General features: G+C 39.6%; 1 protein-coding gene and 1 pseudogene across 3 annotated transcripts in view; both read left to right on the forward strand.

Moving 5' to 3' along the window:
- gab2 (GRB2-associated binding protein 2) overlaps positions 1-10,268 on the forward strand; it is an 86,524-nt gene that overhangs the window by 777 nt on the left and 75,479 nt on the right. The window contains exons 1-2 of one of the 3 annotated variants that reach the window (XM_088345712.1): positions 5,122-5,215; positions 5,641-5,816. The exons of 1 other annotated variant lie outside the window; for it this stretch is intronic. The gene's annotated coding sequence lies outside the window, so the exon portion shown is untranslated. Of the gene's footprint in view, positions 1-5,121; positions 5,216-5,640; positions 5,817-10,268 lie in introns of those variants that run through there. One more of the 3 variants, XM_088345713.1, reaches the window with a different exon arrangement.
- LOC148357553 (U2 spliceosomal RNA) lies at positions 1,469-1,591 on the forward strand (annotated as a pseudogene).

The following is a 10,268-nucleotide window of genomic DNA, read 5'->3' on the forward strand; positions in this document are numbered from 1 at the left end:
AAACATATTTAGTGTTGGCTTGATTTTGGTTGGATCCCTTAACTACTAGGGGTCGTAGGGGCATCATTCCCTGTGGTGTGTCTTGCGCAAGTACAGCCTGGTGGCGCCCATCCAGGCCAACAAATGTTTCCACCCGGTCTCAAACTGGGTACATTTCACGTGTTAGAGAAATGTGCTAATCTAGTCAATTAATCAATTTTTTTTGCAATTCTCAATTAAATTGGCAACATTTTTATCATAGTGACTTGGTCTTTTTATTTGTGGAGGGTTGGGTTCTCTGTAAATCTTCTGTTAGGTTCCAAATGTTAAATACAGTATTCTAGCGATTCATGTGGTTAATACATTCCATAACTACCTACCGGAGTACTTTATGCTGCTAAGCACTGTGGGATTTGTAGTATAGAGGTAAATGACACATGTATATCCAGTAAAACTTGACTACTCCGGTACATTTCTGTTTTATATTCTGCCCACTACGACTAAATTGCTACAATCTATATTTAGTTGATGTAACATATGTATTCATTCATATATGGTGTAAGTCCATGCTTCTGGCAAGCCATGTACAAGCACAACTTGCAAACAGACGGCATCAAAAGATAAAAAATAAAGCTCGCTGCTTTGTTGATTTTGGTGAAATCTTCCTTTATTGTTGGGGTTTGGGGTTTTTAAGGGTTATTGTTCTATCTTCGTTATTCATTATCCATTATCCGTTATCGGTCAGTTCATAATACGCTACAAAGCCAAGGAGCCGGGACTCTTACTCTCACCCAAAAGGCCAAGCTAAGGTCCTAGCCCTAAAGCCTTGTTGCGATCATTGCGAATGCACCGTTCCCGGAGGTACTGCAATACCGGGCCGATGCGTGGAGTGGACAGAGCAAGCAGATTTGCTCACAGCCACTGCTATATACAAAAACTATGTCTTTTTTTGTAATTATGTTGCTCATGCGAGCGTGTTTTTAGTAGCGTGAGGCTACCTCCCAAAGGCACGGTTTAGGATGAAAGTTATATTATTATTATTAAAGCTTTGAAAACTCTCTCGATGTACCGTCTTTCTTTGTAAATATGTGTAATATGTATTTGCAACTGTATATTTTTGTAATGTATTTATTTGTATTTATTTGAGACACTTATTCTGCACAAGCAAATTAAAAAAGAGGGGCGGAGCGAACGCGGGCTGATGGGAAAGTGGGGACCGGTAAAGGTGAGTTTTTGTGGACACGGCGGACAATAATGGATATATATTTTTCCCATCCTTACTTTTGGAAATATATACTTTTTTTCCTTGGATTACTATCAACGGGCACCCAGAATCGACAGGTCTGCAACAAATTTTAACTACCTATATCATTTGACGTTCACTTTGGCGGCTGAGATTTTTGGCCTGTGTGCTTCAATGAAGGGCCATTTCCGGGAACGGTTTCTGCTTCAAGGCCAGAAGTGTAGGACTTGCCGGCTATGTTTGTTAATCTCTATGAGCTATGGTATATTGTCTTTGATTTTTGCAATCCGGAGATGGGATAAGAGCTTGCTCTGTCCACTCCACGCATCGGCCCGGTATTGCAGTACCTCCGGGAACGGTGCATTCGCAATGATCGCATCAAGGCTTTAGGGCTAGGACCTTAGCTTGGCCTTTTGGCTGAGAGTATGTGTCCCGGCTCCTAGGCTTTGTAGCGTATTATGAACAGACCGATAACGGATAATGGATAATGAATAACGAAGATAGAACAATAACCCTTAAAAACCCCAAACCCCCGCATTCGCAATGATCGCAGCAAGGCTTTAGGGCTAGGACCTTAGCTTGGCCTTTTGGCTGAGAGTAAGTGTCCCGGCTCCTAGGCTTTGTAGCGTATTATGAACTGACCGATAACGGATAATGAATAACGAAGATAGAACAATAACCCTTAAAAACCCCAAAACCCCGAAGGACATTTAGTTTCAATCGCGGGACTTGAAGTTTGGCTTTGATTGATTTTGTATTTATTTGATGTGTGTGCATGCGACTTCTATACTGTACAGGTGCGGCTTGTGTATGGACACAATCGGTTTTCCCCTTAAAATGTGATGGGTGTGGCTTATAATCAGGTGCGCTCTATAGTCCGGAATTTACGGTACATGCAAACTCTTGCTGACGCCCTATAAAGCCTCATGAGTATTTGTTGATTTCTCTAGGGCCTTTCTGTTTTGTTTTCTGACTTTACAGCAAACTGCTATACTCTATAAATAGTTGATGCAAATGTTGTATCCATGTATATGTAATTTATTTATCTTGTTGTTTTTGGAGATTATCCGTCCCATAACCACCTGTATTAGATCCATTTCCAACACGAGTTCAACATTTTCCTTTACACATTATTGCCCATAAGTAATGTACTTCATCCAGGATATTTTTAATAGAGGTCGGCCTTTTATTTGGGAATTTGACAAATATTAGCATCTTTATTAGTTCGACGGGCCAATTAGATATATTTCAAACTGTGTAAAAAGAAAACTAAGGAGCTATTTCACTGTTTATAAACCTTTTGTACGAGTTGCTGCTAAGCCTAATTTTGTTTTGGTTTGAGTGGAAGATTAGTCATGGAAATTGGGTTTGAATTCTAATTTGGTGCCTGTGTAAGGTTTCAGAGAGCTATTAAAAGTTTTATTTGAAGTTACAACAAATTTTGCATAATTAAAAATGTCTTACATCAATTTTTGTTAAAAAATAGGACATAGCAGTGGAGCAAACAAGCATGGTACTTCAATGATTTTGGTGAATGACATGAATGACATCCTCCTTTTTTAAATATCAAAAGTCAAATGGGCAATGCCCTCGTAATTAATTGGATTACTTGTAAACACCTCACACACACAGATATTCGTTTGTATCTATTCATGTAAACAATTCATTTGGATTATTCCACAAATGCTACTACTGATCCTAGATGGCTTAGTCCCTGCACGTAAACGTAGTCATTGTTTGCAGTTCCCAATAGCTCTGACTGTATTTCAAGCGGTAGCAGGTGTGTCCCCCAAAACATCTGGTCCACTTAACGCATCCCCCCGAGGAATACGGAGACAGACACACTACCAGTAGTTTCTTTAGTGCTATAAACATGCAAATTCAACCCAGACGGCCACCCAGATTGGAGAGGGGAGAACAGAATAGTACTGGGAGGGGTCGTATGACAACATCTAGATGCCTGCAGCTGTCTAGGCTAGCTGCTAGCTAAATGCCTCCCGTGCTCACTTCGACATCATCCTACTTCGATGAGGTCAGGAATGGTTTCTATCTTGTCTGTGTCACAACAAAGGTGGGGGTTCTTTGAGTAAGGCCTGATAAAGCTGCTATAAGCTAGTGGGGGGTAATAGTGGAAGACGCCATTCACATAATAGGATTTGTAAAGGCGGATAGCAGCCAATCTATGAATACAGCTGTTGTTTGTTTATTTGAGGTGTTGTGTTACTACCGGGCCTCATGTTTGACCATGATGTGATGTCATCACCTGCATTGCAACGATTAGTTGATATTATCGACAAATATCGATAATAACAATAGTAGACAAGAAATTCCATTGTCAACCATAGTCACCAGACACATTTTTCCAACATAGTGAGGCATCTCTACATGAATGTTATCTCTCAATCTGTAATATAAACGTACAGAAATGCCGGCGTCAATGTCAAGTACACGTACCAGAACGTCGAGAGTTTTGGAAAATTTTAGCCTGGATACGTTGAACAAAAAGACTACTTAAAAAGTTTGTAAGGCAGATTTTGAATATCATGGAGGTAGTTCGGTGATGTACAAACATTTAAAGAGATGTCTTTAAATGACAGTTGAACGAAACGGTGTCTGACTCGCCTCTGTAGAATTGATGTAACATTCAAGCTAATACGGTTTTGACGACATGCATTGTAGATTTAGTACACATACATTTTGCAATAAAAGCGAGCTTGAGTGTAATGTTGTAATGTGCCTGACAAATGTATTTGAAATTTAATCAAATGCATGCAGTTCAAAAAACAAATGTTAGTTTTAAAAAGGGTTTATTTTGAAACTGTTTAATCATTAAGTACTTTTGTTTCAGGCATTGCGGTTTACCACTGAATGTACTCCACAAAATGGACATCACATTTTTAATTGACTGTTTTACTGCTGCTAATGTGCCACTTACTCGTTTACACTGATAAAAAAATGCTTTTGGCATTTAAATATATATTTGCCTGTATTCGCTTACTTATTTTGACTAGTCAGACTCCATTCCGACTGTTCTCTCTCGATGTTTGTCAATGACAGAGGTACAGTAATTCCTTGTGTTTTTGTGGGGTTGCATTCCAAAAAGTCCCGCGATAGTTAAAACCCGGGAAATAGAAATATTTGTTTATTCATTAGATTTCAGTAACATTTAATGTAAACAACTTTAACAAAATAACAACTCCATCTACAAATAAAACAAAAAACATCAAATTCCAGTGGAAAGAATGAATGAATAAGTGAATGGTCTTGATTGTCATTAATACTCGTTATACAATGGGACAACTAAATTCGAGGGCTTCTCCTTTCAGAGCAAAAATTTGTTGAAAGAGCAGCCGGCTCGCTGGATGGTAGCATCGAGGATCATCGGTTGAGCCAGGTCTCCGTGATGATTAAAATACATCCGTCACGAATGTAGCGGTTTTCCATGAGGTGTAGTTCTAGTTCATCTGTTCATGGGTAATGGATCTGCCATTGGTGAGATACAGGCGCGGCAGGGGTAGCTTATTATGTAGCTGGAGCATTAGGCCAGACCCGCAGCACCTATTGCTGCCCCTCCTGAAACCACCTCAGTCCTGTCCCGGACCTGGTAATAATCCACGGAGCACCCGAGCATTTTCTTGCGCTCTTCTGACTTCCCTCAGAGTCTTATTTAAGTGATTAATTTGTTTTTAATTAACAAGTCAATAAAATGCTATCTATAGCTATGCTTCACAGTTTGTTTTTGGTGGGTTGACACATGAATCTGTGTGTCTGCCCGCCTCGGCTGTTTGAATAACAGCATATACCAGCCTATCACAGTCGCATACACAGTCACAGTCACACAACACACAGAGCCATCCGCTCTTTGATTGCATTTGCTGTGTTTTGTCTGCTGGACTGCACTGCACATGGCACAATGAAAATCCGCGGAGTATCAAAACCACGAAAAGTAAAACATGATACGGCAAGAAGTACTGTACTGTCATGATACACAAGGTCTGCTTCACACTTTTCGCAAGTCATCTGTTTGTTGGCCGTATGCAGGCTAAAATGTTCCCAAACTTTATGTTTTGTGTTACGCGTACTTGATGATGATGATATCTGTATGTAACCACTCGAGACAGAGACACTTTTGCGCATGGGCAGCTCTCAGCAGAGATCATAGTCATGTAAGATGCCTCACGCTGTTGTAAAAAATGTGTCTAGGGACAATAGTCGCCAACGGAATTCATTTTCGACAAGGTTGTCTAATTGTTGCAGCCCTAGTTACAACCCAGCCTCATGTGTGACTTTGTATTGATGTCATCACGTACACAAATCATCAGGGAAAAGCATCAGAGAATGTCTCTGTATGTCATACCCACTACACCCCCGTAACGTTCCTATTGTCTTCCTTCTACACATGCCTGATGTTTACACAGCGACCACTGTGGTTAGCATGGAGCAGCTGCTGTCCATAGGAAGAGGCCAGCTTAGCTTTACTATATAAACAAGAACGAGGCGAGAGATAACACAATAATGGACTGCTCCACGCCGGCCTACATCCAATAAGCCAGGCACTCTCAAAGAGTGTTAGGATGCGGACAAGCAGTGGGAGGTAAAATGTGACTGTAACTTATGTAATCATACAGCCATATTCACCTAATTTTTAGATACAGTAGACCCCTGGGATACAAAATAAACGTAGTAACATAGTAACAAATAGTATATAGTAATTACTACTTATAAAAAATATATGTATTTATTATTACATAAAGCCATTTGTAAATATACATTTAAATGAAAATTTGACTTACCTTTGGTTTGATGTGTTTTCAGCTTGTACAAAAGAAGTAGCAGGTGGATGCACTGGGAAGAAGACAGCAAATTCAATTAAGAACTTTTAAAACTTTGAATTGAATGTTTTCTTGCATTAATGGCATCCTTACTTTGAAAATAGTCCTTATCATCAATTGGTTGCCTTGCAACTTAGAGAGGGTATTAATTGCAAGATCCGTTTCATTACTATCATGTTTTCCCTCCTCCCTTCTGCATCACTGGAAGTTTTTGGACCGATATTCATCATTGTATTGTGAATACATTGTAAGGCAGGTACACCATAACCCAGGAGTCTACTGTGTTTAAAAAAAAAATCTGATACACAGTAATAGATTCTCTCTTACTTCTCCAGATCAATTTCCATCAAGACTAGTATATACAGGAAACAGAAATGTACCCAATTGGCAGGATTCTTTAAATAATGTAATACAATTTTACTTTATTTTTTATTTTTATTATTTATTTTCCGGCGCATCACAGACAAGTATTCAAGTGTGCGTACTTAAAAATATTGTGGTAGCAAAACTGAGTTTGGTTGTGGTTTATTTAGGTATTGATTCCAAAGTAAAACACACAGATAAAACATTTTCGTAGTTTGTTTTTCAGCTGCCTCCACTTGCGAACCTTCAATTCATCAATCTTCAATTCTCTCGCGGCTGCTCAATTTCATTTTTCTTCCACTTAGCATAGAAATCGACACACCGTACCTGACGAAAACACAGAGGGAATTCATTGGAGGAAAAGTGAGGTTTTGGATTTGATTGATTTTTGGGCGGACAACTCTGTTCTGTCTCTGGTAGCACAATAACTTTTAAATTGTTAGGTACGCTACAGCGTTGGCATCCATTAGCACTTCCGCTAACGATACAGTGCGTGTGATGTCACGCGTCCTCTTCCGCGCAAGCCGGATATGATGGCAATCAAACAAAAGCTGCTTAAAAGTCACAGGAGACGTATAAAAGTCACATTTATTCGGAAATATGAACAATCTTACAAAAATGTTGTTAGTCTTGGACATGACTCTGCCAAGGCTCGAATCTGTGACTTCCCAGTCCCGGGAAGGGCGCCCAAACCTAAGGCCACCGAGTTGGTCTGCCGATGGGTCGCGCTGCTCAATTTGAAGAAATTCTGAGACTTTTATGTGCGCCTTTTGTGAAAATGCGGTATTTGTTGTTGTTTTTGAACCAAAACCTGTGATAATTCTTTTGCTATTATCTGTCCAAACAGAAAACTGTGACATTGCTTTTTATTGCCATTATCTGTCTGATAAATATCAGGTGATAATTGATCTCTATTATTTGTGGCTTATAAACATTTGTCATGTCTCCATTGATTGCAACTGTGCTTGTAAAGGAAAGCAACATTATTTCGAGTGACACTTTATAGTGTTTTGTGGTCGGCATTCTGACATGGGACACTTTACATTTGCTTAAAAAGGGACATTACGAGTTTGAATACAAACTAAATATTGTGGCGGTTTTGAATTTTGTTATGCATTGAACCGCACAATTTTCAGTTTTCTGCAACCGCACTTGCAATCGATTTGCCCTTTACATTTGAAAAAAAATGGAATTGGCATCAATTTTGTGCCCTTTTGTTCTTGCATCTAAACTCCTACTCCTGCTGAGACACTTCTGCAGGGCAGACATGCGAGTCATGAGACGTCCACAACAAGCGGACGTGTGGACGCAATCATCCAAGCGTTTGGAATTCTTTCCTCTTAAAGGCAAGAGCAGGAACAATCGGGACTCTTTTTAGCTACCCGCAATTGCCGTCAGCTGACCGAGGTGACATTTAGGTCACGGCGCGGGACACTAATCAATAAGCTATTTGGGCTTTGTCAAAGGTTTGTGCACAGTGAAGATCATGATAAAATGTCCTTGTGATGAACATTTGGTGCTGAAACTAAACATGTGAAACCTACTTCGCACAAATTTGCTAAAAAGCTAGAATATAGAATAATAAATAATGGGCAGGTATATTACTAGATTCTAATTTGAAGTATCGTAGTTCCTGGATTATAAGTCTCCCCGGGGTTAAATTTGTACCAGGTAAAAAATGCATTATTAAGAAGGTAAAAACATATATGTCGCACCTAGAGTATAAGCTTCATTTTTGGGGGGAACTTAATTTGATAAAATCCAACACCAAAAACATTCATGTCCTCTTGACAAGGCATTTTAAAATAAGATTGAGAACACGGTAGACTAACGTTGCACGTACGTGCATATCTTGGTTACGTTCGTCAGTAAACTGTGACATCGCTTTTTATTGCCATTACCTGTCTGATAAATATAAGAAGATAATTGATCTCTAATATTTGTGGCTTATAAACGTGATTACCAAACTATCATCCTTACTCCAGATCACTAAATACAATCAAATATTCATCCTCGTGTCACTTTCACTGGTAAACAACTCCCCCCCCACTCAGGAGGTAGACGAAAGCTTCCTCCTTCCGCCTGGCTGTCAATGTAGAAATTATTAACACAGGCTTAGATGCCCTCTTGCGTATTAGTAAGAAAATAACTTTTGAAGTGATATACAGAAACTGTAATAACAATTTTAAACAAAATGATATGATAATATGTTAATCATTTATCCGATAAGTCCGACCGCAGTATAGGTTGCACCCCCGGCCAAACTATGAAAAGAAAACCTGCAACTCATAGTCCGGAAAATTTCATTTAATAAATTGTCATGAAACAAAATAAGAACACTGCCAGGTAACAAAGTAATAGAGGATATTTAAAACTGTTGAGAGATGTAAAAATGCAGAAAAACACGATGTGAGTTTATTATTTTTTGAGTAAAGTGACTGCAGTACTTCTAATTAAAAATAATTAGCTTGTAGCTGCTACACTGCACAAATTTTCTCTTTGCCCTTTTTTAAAGGGACATTGTGTAATATTTGACGACTAGATGTTGCTGTATTTTGTCGTGCAACCAAAAATGACTGTCATTTTCACCCAACACCCTTGTGTGGAGACATTTGTCTCAAAAACATACTGGACTGTCTCAGAAAATTAGAATATTGTGATAAAATTCTTTATTTTCTGTAATGCAATTAAAAAAACAAAAATGTCATACATTCTGGATTCATTACACATCAACTGAACTATTTCAAGCCTTTTATTATTTGAATATTGCTGATTTTGGCTTACAGCTGAAAAAAACTCAAAAATCCTATCTCAAAATATTAGAATACTTCCTCAGACCAAGTAAAAAAATAATTTTATAACAGCAAAACTAAATCAAACATTTGAAAATGTCCATTGATGCACTCAGTACTTGGTTGGGAATCCTTTTGCACGGATTACTGCATCAATCCGGCGTGGCATGGAGGCAATCAGCCTGTGGCATTGCTGAGGTGTTATTGATGCCCAGGATGCTTCGATAGCGGCCTTCAGCTCATTTGCATTTGTAGGTCTGGTGTCTTTTATCTTCTTCTTAACTATACCCCACAAATTCTCGATGGGGTTCAGGTCAGGGGAATTAGCAGGCCAATCAAGGACAGTGATGCCATGGTCAGTGCACCAGGTACTGGTGGTTTTGGCACTGTGGGCAGGTGCCAGATCATGCTGGAAAATGAAATACTCATCTCCATAGAGCTTTTCAGCAGATGGAAGCATGTAGTGCTCTAAAATCTCTTGGTACACAGTTGCATTTACTCTGGACTTGATGAAACACGGTGGACCAACACCAGCAGCTGACATGGCTCCCCAAACCATTGCTGACTGTGGGAACTTCACACTGGATTTCAAGCAACTTGGATTTTGCTCCTCTCCAGCCTTTCTCCAGACTCTGGCGCCTTGACTTCCAAATGAAATGCAAAACTTGCTTTTGTCTGAAAAGAGGACTTTGGACCACTCTGCAACTGTCCAGTGCTTCTTCTCCATAGCCCAAGTCAGACGCTTCTTCCGTTGTCTTGAGTTCAGAAGTGGCTTGACCATGGGAATACGGCTATTGTAGCCCATTTCCCGGACACGTCTGTGAACTGTGGCTTTTGATACCTGGACTCCAGCTTCAGCCCACTGTCTTTGAAGCTACCCCAAATTCTGGAAGCGGCTCTTCTTCACAATTTTGTTAAGGCTGCGGTCATCTCTCTTGGTTGTGCAGCGTTTCCGGCCACATTTTTCCCTTCCAACAGACTTTTTGTGTATATGCTTTGAAACTGCACTCTGTGAACAGCCTGCTCTTTGAGAAATTTCTTTTTGTGTCTTACCCTCCT

Source organism: Urocampus carinirostris, chromosome 10 (assembly GCF_059441175.1).
Source record: "Urocampus carinirostris isolate Australia breed hairy pipefish chromosome 10, RoL_Ucar_1.0, whole genome shotgun sequence".
In the NCBI taxonomy this organism is placed as follows: Eukaryota; Metazoa; Chordata; class Actinopteri; order Syngnathiformes; family Syngnathidae; genus Urocampus; species Urocampus carinirostris.